Genomic DNA, 17176 nt, shown 5'->3' with positions numbered 1-17176 from the left:
AGGACGACTGATGTGGGGAATTCCCCACATCATGTGTGTGTGAGAGGGGGAAGAGAGGTGCTTCAGACTGAGAGGGAAAGGAGAAGACAGGGAGAGTGGTTTCCAAGTGTTTCCACTATGTCAGTGTTCATATAAGGGAACACAAAATGGAAACATGCACTTTGGTGTTACATTAGGTCATCTTGGACGCCACGTTACACTTATCAGTTTAATTAATTAGCAATCATTTATAGATATTTTTTTTTGTGTGTCTTTTTATAATTTGCTGAGTGGGCCCTAGTATGGGCTGGTTGACGCTGCAGCCCTTTATATCACAATGTGTCAGACCATTCAGATGCTGTGTTCACCATTAGACAACTGTACTCCATTTTGCAGTATTTATTTGTGCCTGGATTTGTCTTTCTTTTTTTACTTTACATTAAAAATGAAGAGATTACAGTTTATATACACTGTGTATAAATGCTCATTGTGAAAACAAAAAGCAGTAGTTGCAGTTATGAGACTGAGCATGTGACTGTAGGCCACAGGTTTTGACATGTAGAATTGCATCACCCTGCAACTTTTGTGCAGTCCTGAAAGTTGCACTGTCTGGGACATTTACATGTAAATTTTGTGGCTAAAAGTGTTTGGATATATTTGTCCACGTGCTTTTGTGTACTTTTGGGCGACGGATAGTTTACAGTATTTTGAGGTTGAGATTCAACTGTTTTGCTTTGCCTGTAGATGCTTATCTGTAGAGTATTTGTGACAGTTAGGCTGAGTTAACACTTCAGCTAAATTATTCTGGGAAGATGTAGTGAAATGTCACATATACAGTTTGTAAATCTCAACACTGGCTCTAACTACAGCCCTTCACTTTTCAATTGGCAATTATAGTTAGCAGCCCCTCGGCGACAAACCGAGCAGCGTTGGAAAAAAAAGATTTTTAATGTGACGCTGCTTTATTCAGTGTTTTTAATCATCTGGTCTGTTTGTTTTGGTGAGGAAGAGACCTCTGTGGATAATTTGGCTCTCAGTAAATACTCATGAAAGCTTGGATCTTAAGTTATTAGAGTAAAAAATTTGAGTGCACATTTTTGGTGGGTGACCTTCATCACCCCTCTGCGACGAGCCAAACAACACAGCAGAAATACATATTTGTAACTTGAAACTGCTTTATTCAGTGTTTTTTACCAGTTTTAATTACCTGGTCCATTTGTTTTGGAGAAGAAGAGACCTCTGCGCATAATTCAGCTTTCAGTAAGAACCTCAAGAACAATGAACACTGACGGAATCCTAATCAGCAGTTCACTCTTAACACACTGTTCTTTTAAAGCTACATCATAGTGATATAGGCAATAGTATGCCTCCATGTTTGTGGCAACAGCCTGACTGAGGCCCTTTAAACTTGATACTGCTGTTGTGTACAAAATGAGATCAGTAAAGGTATTTTTTTCTCAGTTTGGTAAGGACAAACTTGACTGGCCCAAACCTACACAGAGCCCTGATCAACACTTTTCAGATAAATTGCAACGCCAGGCTCTATCAGCCAACATCAGCCGGACCTCGCTAATACTCTTGTGGCTGAATGGCAACAAATCCCTGTGGACAGGTTCCAAAGCCTTCACAGAAGAGTGGAGGCTGTTTTAGCAGCAGGTTAAAGCCCTCAAGTGTGACACCTTCAATTTTTGTGAGAAGGGGGCTGTGGCAAAAAATAATCAATGAGAATACCAACAATAACAAAAGCCTTCCAACTGATAGCTTAAAAGTAGCTGAACCCCGGGGTCAACAAGACTTTGTGTCCCTTCAGTCTGAATCAACCTCTATAAGAGATTTTATTGTCCTCTATGTTTCTGTCTATAAAGACTATTTTCACGCAGAAAAAAACACCACCTGAGGTCCTTTTGAAATCATAGTGAAGACACAGGCAGTCATGGTGAAGTCATGTGATTACTCTTATTACAGTCTGGCATAATGTGTCACGCATGGCTCGAGGTGTGGCAGTGTGGGTCTGTCTGCCGAGCCCCCGCTCTGATTCAGACTGAAATATCTCAACAATTACTGGATGAATTGCCATGGACGTTGATACTGAGATTCAAGGCCCCAAGAGCCCCACTATGAGGCTGATGTTTGTGGCTTTGAGTGAATTGTCTTTCAAAATACTTGATGGATTTCCTTGAAGTTTAGCACAGACATTCACATCCCCTTAAATGAATTAATATTTTTTATGATCCCCTAACTTTTTATCGACCAACATCACAGATCACAGTTTTAATTCTCACATACTTTTGGTTTATAGCCAAATACCTGTAAGGGCCCTGATACACCAAGCCAATGGGCGGTCGTGGGTCTGCACTGTTGGCACTAGTCGGTCCTTGTTGCCTGTTTTTTCAGCTCAAGAACTGAAAATAAATGCACAAGAAAATAAATTTAATTGAGGAAAGCAAACAAACAGCTAAAGTCAAGAGGGCGTGAGATCGAAACAAGCTTGTTATATGAGGTAAGATTATGTTTTTAGCCGTTGAGCTATTTAGCAGAAATGGTTTGTGAATATTTGTGCTGTTGTTTGTGAGCAAAGTTTTTCATTTTTTTAACATCAGGTTGTGTTGTCAATGTGCTAACTGGCAAACTAGCATCTTGAATCTGTCCTGTAGGTCTTCCAGTTTCCCATTTTTAATAACATATAGAGACTACAACCATCTGCTGGTATAGAGTTATTTCCCCTCATGCAGGTGGAGACAGTATCTGCTAGTTGGCCATTAGCTTGTCAAGTGCAAATTTTTTGGTGAGATACAGGCAATGTGAGGCGAACCAACAGTTGGCCATCTTCCCCATGAGTTCATTGATGTTGCTTCGGTGGATCTGGGCCTTAAAACTAAGTAAAGCTAATTGACTTTTTCATCAGCTCCAGATCCACTTTAGTGCTAATTAGAAAATGCTAACATGCTAACTAAGACAATAACAGCTAAATATCAGCATGTTTGTAAATGTGAGCATGTTAGGATGCTGAGCATGTAGCTCAAAGCATCACTGTGCCTAAGTACAGCCTCACAGATCTGGTAGCATGCTGCAGACTCTTCCTAATCAGTATTTGGATCAGTGCAGAGAACATGCAGCTAGAGAGATTGCTGGTAAGAATTAAACTGCAAATGCAAGACTGAATAAATGCATTTTAAGTCTATATGTTTCCTCCAGGTGAGCAGAGCTGATGTGCCAACTGGACCTTTGGGCTTTGATTATTTTTCACAATGAGATACAGAAAGTCACGAACTAATCATCACCAGTGTCATCACTGATGCAACTGGTGCAATTACTGGTGAGAGTTGTCCTGCTGCATCAGGTGGTGGTCCATACAGCACCCGACCTCCCACAGGAGAGTTTACACTGGGACTTTCGGGAATCACACTCAAATACTGATCAAAACACAACCAGCTGATCAGATCCGCGCAGTTTGCAAAGAGAAAAATGTCAAGGGAATGTTTGTGGTTGTTACTGAAAGGGAAGTGAACAGTGACATAAAGACAAGCATAAGACGGGAAGTGACTGTCACTGCTAGGAGATGTGTTCATGCTATGAGTTGACTGTACTGCTGAGAAAGCTAAACGTGTCAAAGCTGACGCTGAAAATCAGACTATTGCGAAACAGGTGACGATTAAAAAAACATCCATAGGATGTTCACAAAACACTACAGGCATAGTCAGCCACAACATTAAAACCACTGACAGGTGCAGTGAATAACACTGACCATCTCTTTACAATGCAATGTTCTGCTAGGAAACCTTGGTTCCTGGCATTCATGTGGATGCCACTTGACATGCACCACCCATCCACCTGCTGACGCCCCACCTTGCAACCCACATGACTCAAAGGATCTGCCAGCAATGCCCTGGTGCAACACACCACAGGACACCCCTAGAGATCCTGATTCATGCCTTGACAGGTCACGGTCAAATTCAATTCAAGGAGGCCCCACCATGGATTGGGGGTACCTCGGGGGTACCATTATGTCCTACGGATGCTCAGTTGGATTGGGATCTGGGAAAGTTGGAGATCAGAGTGATGCCTTGAGCTCTTTGTCATGCAGTGTGGCACGGCACCTTTTTCTGTAACGGCATTTCCCGTGCCATCAGGAAGTGCTTTTGCCATAATGGGGTGGGACTTGGTCTGCAACCAGCATATCCTCATACAGTGGTTTGTATGATATCCTATGAAAGTTTACATACCGCTGTCCATATGATCCGTACAAATTAGGTATGCTTGCCCAACAAATGATGTTACGTCCTCAAAGCAAGTTACAGATTTAACGTAAAATTGCGGAGGTTAGGTTTAGCAGAAGTTCACACGGTTGCAAACACTGACCTCCTGGGGAAAGTCTCAGGGAGAAGTCCTACATTTTATGACCCATCCACTGCCCCAACCTGCATCCTAACTGGACCTCTCAGGACCGCTTCCTTCTTTATTACCATAAGCTCACTGGTCATGTGATCACAGCCTTTTAAAATACATGGATTATGCACAAATTACTGCCTCATCATTATGTGGTAAATGTACGAATTCTGGTGCATTGTTGCATGATTTTTCGTAGGAAAAATGTACGAGCATGAGAACAGTGAGTGGTGTGTGTCAAGTGACATTCATGTGACTGCCAGGACCCAAGGTTTCCCAGCAGAAAATTGTCATTTTTCTATGTGATTGTTCTGTAGCCTATTGTGTTAATCTAAATGTGTTGTTTTCAGGAACCAGTGCTGAAGTGATGCTGTATACTGGAATATCATTGAGCAACATGCAGTGATATGCAATATTCTTGTCTGCCACATGCTCTTGAAGTTCAAAAGTCCTCTTCAAGTAAATAACATGTTGTATTGTCTTTTAATATGGCTCTGAATTCCAGTGAGAAAACAATGTTCCTCTAAAAGATAAAGTTATATATTGTATAGTTATGTCTGTAAATACCCAGAGGTTGAGTTGTGGTAGCTCACATAGGACATGCAGATATAACAATTTGGAGCAAATAAAGTGCCCCAGGAATGAGCCCTAAATGGAAATGAGTTAGCATTTCAGCACTCTCCATTCCCTTGTCTAACAGTCATTGTAATTTTTTGAATGGGTTCTTGGTTAGATGCCTGAGATAAGGTCTGTGGTTAAAACAAGCTTAAGAGACTTTCACATTTTCTTCTACAACATAAAATAAGTCTGTCAATACCCCACTCATGAAGGAAGCTTTGAAGCTTTTGCTTCTGCTGCTTTGCTTCTGCATCAGCCTGCAGAAAAAACTCTGTTGCTGATAACTGCCTCCCTCCCTACCTCACTTAGGAAGCCATTATTGTAATGAATTGTAACTATCAAAAAAAAGAATAACAGTATTATTAATTAATCATTTAATGCCCTGAAAACCACACATGTAACAATAAAATCCAGAGTAAAGGGTCAGTCTTGAAAAACACTTGCCTGTAATGGATCAGACTGAGAGGGACATGACGTGTGTTATTCTTGGCCAAAGCAGAATAACAATTGCACAACAACAACTGTTACAGTTATACTAACAGCTGTAGTTGGTATTTTCTATAAAACCTATCTGAAACTGTCTCTGTACCCACACAGTAGTGCGTGAGACAGATAACCTTTGGAAAAAAATTCATACTCCTCTACCTACTCCATTGCCTTGTTGCACTTCTGATAGAGTCCATCAGGGAAGACGTTCTTCTGTAGACCAGCACGAAATTAAGTTAGCGTCGCACTGGTTACCTTGTCAAAAAGCCTATGGGATTTTCCCATTGGATTTTGGATTATTGCAGAAAATAAGCTTTGTGGCAAACAAACGTTCATGATCCTAACATGTTTTGTTCAGCAAGATAATCTCCACAAATGAACCCCACTTTTTGATTATTGAAGTCTGAATGCAATCGCCAGAAGTCAAAAGCTAATGTTAGCTATAAATGAACTACATTTCTGTCGCATGACTTAACGTCACCACTATAACAGACTGTGAAGCTGTGTTTTTTGCGCGGCTCGGTGTGATGACATTCTGTAGTCTTACATAGCCACTTGAAAAAAACTCAGGATATATCCTGATGAAGACTTGTATAGTCGAAATGCGATGATATCCCCATTTTATTAAAGGATTTTTGCACTACCCCAGAGTGCCTCGGACTCTTAGTTTGGACTACCTTTTGTTACATTTTGATATCTCTGTTTACGAATAGGACAGTCCTTCTTCTTCTGTCTATGTCAATTTTTTCCTTGTCCACGAAGAGCACCTGTGTGGTTTTTTGATTCCTTTTATCCTGACCCAGGGCAGCACTCACTTTTTTCTTTTGTTTAATTATAGCCACTTGTTCGGAACTGACATTTTTAAGTCACATAGAAGCTTCAAAATTTACAGGTATACGGGTATTTACTGGTGTATTTTATGTCGCAGAACAAAACATGAAGACCCCTCAAGCTTGTATTAACTACAGACCTTATTTGAGGCTAATAACAAAAAAAAAACATTCAAAGCACCTATTGACCTTGAGATGAGGGAACTGGAAACTCCAAAATTAGAACTATTTATTGGTAAAATAGTGAGTTATCAGTTGGTAACCTTGTGCAACTCTGAGAAAATTTATTCAAGAGGATGCTCAGATGTGTCAGTTCATAAAATATAAAGACTTAAGTTCCAGTACTGATGAAATGGTGAATAAACATTTACTGGAGTCTAAATTGAGTAATTTCAGTTACAGAAGTTTCTTCTTCCCAGAAAACTGCCTGGAAGAAATGTAGAAATCATTACTAAAGCACAGATCAGCAAAGTAAAGCATTACACAGCACGTTTATTTTTTTTCAATCCTTAACATTTACATTTACATTACAATAAGAGAATTTTAATGTCAGTTGCGATCAAATCTGAAATGTAACCTGAAAGATAAATAATCTATAAGCTGGCTTTTACAGCACAAGGACATTCAGATGTGATTACATTTCTACAAAGATAACAGGCCTAAGAAAATTTGCAAAAAAAAAAGAAAATAAAAGCCAATGCAATTGCACATTGTTAATGATTTTGTCAAATAACAGTACAAAAAACTCTAAAATTATAAATTAATTTATGAAACACAGGAAAGAGCCTTTCCATGGGGGAATGCGTTCAACAAATTGAGCATTTTAAAAATAAGAAAGATGGTACGGCTTGTTGGCGGTGCTGGGTCGACTGTATTCTCATTTTGCAGCTAAACAGTACACTAAAACATGTTTCTGAAAACACCTCAGGTAAGAAGTTCATGAATAGTGAATGACATGACTGACAGCTGCGTTAGAGACCCCTCGGCTCTGATTGGTTGTTTTTAGCGTGCCGTGGTCAATTCTAGTGAAAGCCATTAGGGGCAGTAGGAGGGGAGGAGGGACATTATTTCTTTTCTCCACAGAAAATCTGTCTCATGTACTTTTTCAAATTATAGTGACAGTTTCATGACAAAAAGTTATGTTCATAAATGTTGCCAAGTAGCTTTATACAGTGAAAATCACTGACTTTGACATAGACGGTAATAATGTGTCAGGAGTGATTATTGTATATAATTATAAATTAACTGTAAATTATACAGTATTGGTTCTTGTATAATATATTTCATGCTTATATTCTTTTTGTTCTTGCTATATTGTACTGCTTGTTTGGTTTCAAGTAAACTACGATAAGAATGTTTATTATTACAATTTATATTTATTCTGTCAAGCAATGTGAACAGATGGGAAGTAATTGAGTAGATACTGCACTTAAGTATCTGGAGGTACTGGTATTAGTAGTATGGTACTTAAGGTTAACCGTCTCCAACTCCATTCGGTTTCCTGCCCTGGAAACCCGCCAACAAACTGCACATCCTCCAAGTTATCATGTATTCCATATTCAACCTCTGTTTCAACTTTGTTTTCATTTTCTAACTTCCACTTTCCTACAACAGTGTGGCTCCTGTTGAGAGCGGAGAATCACTCTGTAAATTTCTTCTTCTTGGGTTTCTTCTTCATATTCCCCTCCTGTGCTGAGTTTTTTTGGGGGAGTTTTCTTTTATCTTCTTAGAGAGCTTGGTCTGGTCAGGAAGCTTTGATGTTGCAGGTCTGTAAAGCCCACTAAGACATTGTTTGTGATACTGCAATATAGTACATAAATTTAACTTCACCACATTTAGTGTTCCCATATAACATCATCTAACTTTAAAGAGTAAAAAAAAAAAAGTGCTTCACTCATTAAAATGTCATGAGGAATGACAAGTGAGAAAAGGCAGTGGGTATGATGGGAAAGAATGCGGGGACTTCTTTCTGTGTGGGAGTGACAGAGAGAGATGGGGAAGTCAGCATGAAACAGAGAAAATGAGAAATTTAGCATTTAGCATTACGAGTATGACATACAGTTTGCAGAAGGTCAGATGCTCCTGCAGGGCAAAAACCCATGTCTTCTGTTCCCTAATGAAACTGACAGCGCTTGTTCAAATATAAGCACACCATCAGGCACGACCACACACACACACACACACACACAGATAAATTCCTCAAAAGTTTCCAGATTTGTTCACGAAAGCTAAATCTTGCCCAAAACCAACATCACACCTGATTGTCAGGACATGCTTTCACTGCCAGGACTCACTGCTTATACACTGTATTTATTGGACTGCTGATGTGGTTTATCAACGTGTTAGTGAAAGAAACCTCAAGTTTTCCCAGGCCACTGCTTCTCCAGCATTGATCAGAGGAAGTGACATACAGTATTACTCAGCCAGCTGCTGTAATGTGTCACATGGATGAATGTAATCATTTTATTAATGGTAACACATTTCCTTAGGCCAGTGAAAATGATGAAATACACAAGAGAGGCTGAACCGAAATTGCGTCATTATTTTAATGGCTCACCTATGGCACTTTATCACTGTAATTATAATCTATAAACTTAAACACACTCATACTATACATGCACACACATGCAGTTTTCATATCCATAGTTGGGTTTTCTGTGGTCAGGATTACATAAGGGCATTTTTGACAAAAATAAAACCCACCATCGTGATGTGCTGGGCTTTCTCACAGGGAAGTCAAAGCCTCTGTTTTCACTTCACAATCAGAAAAGTACAACTCTCTCTCTCTCTCTCTCTCTCTCTCTCTCTCTCTCTCTCTCTCTCTCTCTCTGTCATGCTCTCTTTCTGTTTCCCTCCACATATAGAAATGAAACAAACATCAGCAAAGACAAATGAAACCTCACCCAGTGCTGCCCCCTACAGCACAAAACCCATCAGTCCTGAATGTTCCGCTGCAACTGCAATTTCACAGTCAAAACAAGAGCAAACACAGTCTTTCCCGCTAGTGTCATAGAGTTAAATTATAAAACCTTTCCATACACTTAGTGTTTTTTCACTATCCTACTGAATAAAAGAACTTATATGACACGAAAGTTTCTTTTACTGTGAGGAAACTATTGTATCTCATTTCCCATGTTGTTAACTGAGACGTATAAACATTATTATGTTGATCTGTTGCTCCCAATCAACCATTCCTCGACTTAAAGGGGAAGTTCTGTTTTTTACAACCTGGACCTTATTTCTGGCATTAAATATGGTTGTTTACTCACCCAGATAAGTTTGGTGTCATTTGGAGTCCTTCGGAAGATATTTAGGTCCGCGAGAGCCGCGTACATCCATATAGCGGGAATGATCGGGGCACCGACAATGAGGCTCTAACTAACACATTATCTGCCGCAAAACTCGTTCATTTCACCAATATGTTTTTATGAATCGCCAGAGTTGCTTGTCATCATCATCCGGGTCATTTATACTGACCTACTAACCTCTGACCTGGATGATGTCATCCAGGTGCGCACGCCACCACACACCCGCAGCACGGCTTTGTTTACAACTGGAATTTGCTACTGTTAATTTTTTGAAACATGGCTGAATATTTGTCAGATTTTGAGGTTGTGGACGACGACTTTGAATAAGATGGACGTCCTTACCGTTTTGAGCCAGAGTATACGGATGAGGAGCTCTTTGAAAGGAGGATGCGGAGGCAGAGAGAGGAACAGCTGGCCAGAGAACAACAAACCACTGCATGTCCGAGAACTGTTGGTGTTCTTGTGGACAATGCCAACACTATGCCAACAGAGGAGGAATGCCTTTGTTGCTCCGAGTGGGATTGAGGCCAGGAGATACACGTCTGGATGTCTCCAGAAATGACTGTCTCACAACTACACAGGATTTCACTTCTATGATCAACCGGGCTGTTTTTTTCGTGTCCCAAAAGTAAACTGGAAGACCCAGCCAAAGCCTGCAGGACTGAACGGGCAACTTTCGATTGAGTAAGTAGCCTACACAGCTGCATAAATTGTTTATTTTCCTTTAATTTGTTTGCTTGATAAGTAAATAACTATGAGAATTTACATTTCTTTAGTTTCTTCTCATCGCTTGTGTAGAACACACTGCACAAAAAGCAGAGGCACTTCTTATGCAAAACGTGAATTTATTATTACATAGTGCTCAGTGACAAAAAGTGAGAAACAGAAAGGTGAACGTTTCGGTGGTAAAGAGGATTGTCTTTACGAATTGCCTCTGTTTTTTTTTTTTTGCAGAGGTTAGTAGGTCAGTATAAATGACCCGGATGATGATGACAAGCAACTCTAGCGATTCATAAAAACATATTGGTGAAATGAACGAGTTTTGCAGCAGATAATGTGTTATGTAGAGCCTCATTGTCGGTGCCCCGATCATTCCCACTATATGGATGTACGCGGCTCTCGCAGACCTAAATATCTTCCGAAGGACTCCAAATGACACCAAACTCATCTGGGTGAGTAAACAACCATATTTAATGCCAGAAATAAGGTCCAGGTTGTAAAAAACAGAACTTCCCCTTTAAGTCCCTGAACCCATAAGAAAGAAAAGAGGTCAAAACAAAACAAAAGAGAGAACGTGGCATAATGTGACAGGGTCATAATACAAAGTGAGTTTGTGTATGTGATTTCCTGCTAGTACTTGAGCTGAGTTGAGTTTGACAAAATTAAAATATAGTAGAAAAACACAAGCATATTTGTCAGGGATAACACAACAAATTCCAGGACTTATTTCCATCATAGTCCCAGGTCTTCCATCAGTCCATCCTCATCACAAGATGGAAACAGATCTTCAACACCCAAAACAGATTATATATGACCTCAACATGCCACATCCCAGCACAACAATCCATTTACAGATTAATATGCCAATTATAATATTTATACAGTATGTGTATGAACTCTGGGTGGTGACCTAAAGAATGAGGTGACTGATACATATGGCCGAAATTAGTTTCTTCCGTGGGGTGGCTGGGCTCAACCTTAAAGATAAAGTAAGGAGCTTAGACATCCGGAGGGAGCGCAGAGTAGAGCCGCTGCTTCTTCTCGTCAAAAGAGGCCAGTTGAGGTGGTTCGGGCATCTGATCAGGACGCCTCCTGGACGGCTCTCTTTAAAGGTGGCCTGCTGCCCCCGTGACCCAGCAAGCAAATGAAAATGGATGGATGGGTGATTAAAATGACCATGACCTCATTTGGACTTGTTATCTAGTAGCCTCTGTGTGACTGATTTTATCAAAGGCTTGTGGTTTTACACCACCATTATTGCAAGAATTTGAATTTGAATTTATAAAAGGCTAGCTGTGGTGGCAGCAAGGTTATGGACCCAAAATGCAGACAGACCGAGGGAAAAGGGTTTAACAGTTTTATTGAGCCAGAATGATGCAGAGAACAAAGGAGATCCGGAGTCCAGGTGCAGAGTGGGATAACCAGGTGAGAGTGCTGGGCTGTGGGCTGCTGTGAGGCACGGAGGGAGACACTGGAAAAAAGGTAGGAGAACGAGGGTTAAACACTCGACGAGCAAAAAACACAATCAAACTTGCAAGATTACTCAAATCACTGGAGGAATAGAGGAGCCGAGATACCACTGCGTGCAGTCACAAATACTCTGGCACTGAGGCTAGAGTCGGTGGCAGTCTTAAAGCCCGTTGATTGCAGATGACTCTCAGGTGTGCACACTCAGCCTCAGTGCAGGGCGGGGGAGGGGAGAAGCCTCTGGAGACAGGTAAACACAGCAGCACACAACCCACACAGGAAGTAGACTCCGGAAATGTTCATAAAATAAAAGCCAAAAATCCATGCTCACCACACTAGCCCTCTCATTTTCAAGGGGATCCTCACAACACAAATACAGAACAAAAACATACAGACAAAACTACATTACATATTAAATATACACTTCAAATACACAGAAACAGAAGTCTCTCTCACCATCACCCACCTACACCTCCTGCCCTCAGCTGGAGGGCAGGAGGTGTAGTGGAAACTGGAATTGGATAACATGACCTTGATAGTTTCGGGGCAGTTTTCAGTATGACGACTTAAAAACATGAGCAAGTTGTTTTGAGATGAGAATATAAAGAAGTTCTGAAGCAGTGGAAAAAGGTAACATCACAAGAAAAAGGAATATCATTCCAGTCGGATAGAACTCGATATTGGAATGACCTACGTCCAACTTCTTCTAAGGACAAAGAAAATGTGATATTGCATATATCTAAGAGGAAATGCATGGAATCAAAAAGTGTTTCAAATATGAGGGACAACTGAAGTGAACATATTTGAAAATGAATTGAAACCAGTGAAATTGCCTTCTAGATTTAGGCTGCAACCAATTTATGGATACATACGTACATTAAACAATGGTAAGTTCTGTATAAACACCTCAAAAGAAATGGACAATTATATACATGGAGATTATGCACTACATCTAGAGGTCTAATATTAGTGGCAGATGTGTTTTGATAAACAATGTCAGCATAATAATCTCCTTCCTATCACCATACCTGCTTGCACCCTTAGATCCTCTTCTTCTATTCACCTCACTGTCCCCTCCATTCGCCTCACTACCATGGGGGGGCAGAGCATTCAGCCGGTCTGCTCCCCAACATTGGAATGCACTTCCCCCTGACCTCCGAAAAATTGATTCACTACCACACTTCAAATCCAGGCTGAAAACTCACCTGTTCAGGGTTTCCTTCTCTCTTTGAGTGGGTAGATGTTTTGTTTATGTTTGTTTTCTTTGCTTTTTAAACTGATATTTGTTTGTTTGTTTGTTGTAAAAATGTTTAATTATCTTGTTCTTTGTATTTTATTGTATTTTACTTTGTATTTTACACTGTAGGGCGACCTTGAGTGTCATGAAAGGCGCCCAGAAATAAAATGTATTATTATTATTATTATTATAATCAATATTAGGCAATATCAATTGTGAAATGACTCTTTTTCTGACTTGAATTGTAAAACAATTAATTGATTGATAAAGTGAACTCAAATAACCATACACTTTTTTAATAATAAAACTAATATGGGGCTCAAAGGAGAGTTCAGGATCAGTCCAAAGTTCAAGATATTTGAATGAGTCACCTTTTGCAGAAGAGGTGACCCATCATCAAATTAAATGTGCAAATTCAGGGAAGCGAACGATTGTATTGTGTACCACAAACCATGCTGCAGGACTTCTTTGTTATTCAGTACAAGCTTGTTGTTATGAAACCAATTTGGACCAAGTTAAAACCTAACTGTAAAGAATTTGGATTTGTGATATACAGTACAGGCCAAAAGTTTGGACACACCTTCTCATTCAATGCGTTTTCTTTATTTTCATGACTATTAACATTGTAGATTCTCACTGAAGGCATCAAAACTATGAATGAACACATGTGGAGTTATGTACTTAACAAAAAAAGGTGAAATAACTGAAAACATGTTTTATATTCTAGTTTCTTCAAAATAGCCACCCTTTGCTCTGATTACTGCTTTGCACACTCTTGGCATTCTCTCCATGAGCTTCAAGAGGTAGTCACCTGAAATGGTTTCCACTTCACAGGTGTGCCTTATCAGGGTTAATTAGTGGAATTTCTTGCTTTATCAATGGGGTTGGGACCATGAGTTGTGTTGTGCAGAAGTCAGGTTAATACACAGCCGACAGCCCTATTGGACAACTGTTAAAATTCATATTATGGCAAGAACCAATCAGCTAACTAAAGAAAAACCAGTGGCCATCATTACTTTAAGAAATGAAGGTCAGTCAGTCCGGAAAATTGCAAAAACTTTAAATGTGTCCCCAAGTGGAGTCGCAAAAACCATCAAGCGCTACAACGAAACTGGCACACATGAGGACCGACCCAGGAAAGGAAGACCAAGAGTCACCTCTGCTTCTGAGGATAAGTTCATCCGAGTCACCAGCCTCAGAAATCGCAAGTTAACAGCAGCTCAGATCAGAGACCAGATGAATGCCACACAGAGTTCTAGCAGCAGACCCATCTCTAGAACAACTGTTAAGAGGAGACTGCGCGAATCAGGCCTTCGTGGTCAAATAGCTGCTAGGAAACCACTGCTAAGGAGAGGCAACAAGCAGAAGAGATTTGTTTGGGCCAAGAAACACAAGGAATGGACATTAGACCAGTGGAAATCTGTGCTTTGGTCTGATGAGTCCAAATTTGAGATCTTTGGTTCCAACCGCCGTGTCTTTGTGAGACGCAGAAAAGGTGAACGGATGGATTCCACATGCCTGGTTCCCACTGTGAAGCATGGAGGAGGAGGTGTGATGGTGTGGGGGTGTTTTGCTGGTGACACTGTTGGGGATTTATTCAAAATTGAAGGCACACTGAACCAGCATGGCTACCACAGCATCCTGCAGCGACATGCCATCCCATCCGGTTTGCGTTTAGTTGGACGATCATTTATTTTTCAACAGGACAATGACCCCAAACACACCTCCAGGCTGTGTAAGGGCTATTTGACCAAGAAGGAGAGTGATGGAGTGCTGCGGCAGAAGACCTGGCCTCCACAGTCACCGGACCTGAACCCAATCGAGATGGTTTGGGGTGAGCTGGACCGCAGAGTGAAGGCAAAGGGGCCAACAAGTGCTAAACACCTCTGGGAACTCCTTCAAGACTGTTGGAAAACCATTTCAGGTGACTACCTCTTGAAGCTCATGGAGAGAATGCCAAGAGTGTGCAAAGCAGTAATCAGAGCAAAGGGTGGCTATTTTGAAGAAACTAGAATATAAAACATGTTTTCAGTTATTTCACCTTTTTTTGTTAAGTACATAACTCCACATGTGTTCATTCATAGTTTTGATGCCTTCAGTGAGAATCTACAATGTAAATAGTCATGAAAATAAAGAAAACGCATTGAATGAGAAGGTGTGTCCAAACTTTTGGCCTGTACTGTATATGTCATATAACAGGGGCCAGGGGGGATAAGAGTTTACAAGAAAATATTAAAAATATAAAATGTTTTCTATGTGTAAACTTACATTTGTGAATGTGAAATCTTGCCAAAAGTAAGATGAGATTAATGATAAATCTTTCAATGGGTTTTGCCGTATTTCTGTTAAAGTCAAAAAGTCCAAACAGCACATCCCTCCAAAACTGCTTAAATTATTTTTTAATATTGTCCGCAATAAAATTACAAATATCACTCCAGAGTCATTTGACAATGGGGCAGTGCCAAAATAAATGAGTAACAGTTTCAAGCCTTGGGTGTAGTCTTTGTGGTGTGTTCAAATGCAACTGACACAGGGTGACGTGAGGCGACGTAGACGATGCAACAGTTGGCTTTCGTTGCCGCTAGTTCTTTGATGTCGGTTTGGTGTGTCAGCACCTTGTACAGAATAACATGGATGGTCATATTAATGTGTATGTGGTCTGAAAATAATTAATTAAACTCTTCTCAAGAATCCTGCTGTCTGTGATTTTATTTGTTAATGAACTAATTGTAAAGATGATGATAATGTAATGAAAGACTACTTATTATGTGTCACTTTACTTTAGGACATAAAAAGGTTAACTAATGGACGGGTGAAATTTGATCATGAGTTAATGAAGAACTGACCATTAACCAATAGTTAGTTCCTCATTGGTTCCTCAGTAGCTACTCCTCTGAAATTTGATCAGGGGTTACTGAAGAACTGACCATTAACTAATAGTTAGTTCCTCATTAACTACTCCTCTGAAATTTGATCATGAGTTAATGAAGAACTGACTATTAACTAATAGTTAGTTCATCATTAGTTCCTCATTAGTCCCTCAGTAACTACTCTAATTTTATGTACCTTAGTTCCTCAGTGACTACTCATTAGTTCATCATTCGTTCCTCATTCGTTCCTCAGTAACTACTCTTATTTTGTGTAGCTTAGTTCCTCAGTAACTACTCTTTCGTTCCTCATTAGTTCCTCATTCGTTCCTCATTAGTTTCCCAGTAACTACTCTAATTTTGTGTAGCTTAGTTCCTCAGTAACTACTCATTTGTTCCTCATTAGTTCCTCATTAGTTACTCATTCGTTCCTCATTAGTTCCTCATTAGTTCATCAGTAACTTCTCTAATTTTGTGTACCGTAGTTCCTCAGTAACTACTCATTAGTTCCTCATTAGTTCCTCATTAGTTACTCATTCGTTCCTCATTAGTTACTCATTAGTTCCTCATTAGTTCATCAGTAACTACTCTAATTTTGTGTAGCTTAGTTCCTCAGTAACTACTCATTTGTTCCTCATTAGTTCCTCATTAGTTACTCATTCGTTCCTCATTAGTTACTCATTAGTTACTCATTAGTTCATCAGTAACTACTCTAATTTTGTGTACCGTAGTTCCTCAGTAACTACTCATTAGTTCCTCAGTAGTTCCTCAGTAACTACTTTAATTTTGTGTACCTTATTGTAGTGTTACCTCCATATTAGTACAGTGTGATAATAATATGATATATTATGTAAATTAGAATATAAGTGTATATGATGTTTTATTGTCCATATATCATTTTGTACTTGACTCTTCTTCAATGACAACATAATGATGAATAAAAACAAGAAAATCTGTAATGTTTTAAGTAAAGTTATTTGGCCTTTAGGGTACTTTTATTCTTAAGTGTTTATATTTTGTAATGAATGGCTTTATCATGTCTTGGCTGGGCAACACAGACCCCGGGAAGTTACGGCGCCCAACCAAGAGATAGACCAACCCTCTCCAGGAAGTTACTGCACCCAACCAAGAGATAGACCCGACCTCTCCAGGAAGTTACTTCACCCAGCCAAGAGATAGACCAGCCCTCTCCAGGAAGTTACTGCACCCAGCCAAGAAATAGACCAGCACATAGTGAAGTCTTTATACTTAAATAATAATAATAATAATAATAATAAT

This window comes from Epinephelus lanceolatus, chromosome 3 (genome assembly GCF_041903045.1).
Source record: "Epinephelus lanceolatus isolate andai-2023 chromosome 3, ASM4190304v1, whole genome shotgun sequence".
NCBI lineage: Eukaryota > Metazoa > Chordata > Actinopteri > Perciformes > Serranidae > Epinephelus > Epinephelus lanceolatus.
The sequence above is the reverse complement of the archived record's forward strand: the minus strand, read 5'-3'. Positions refer to the sequence as shown.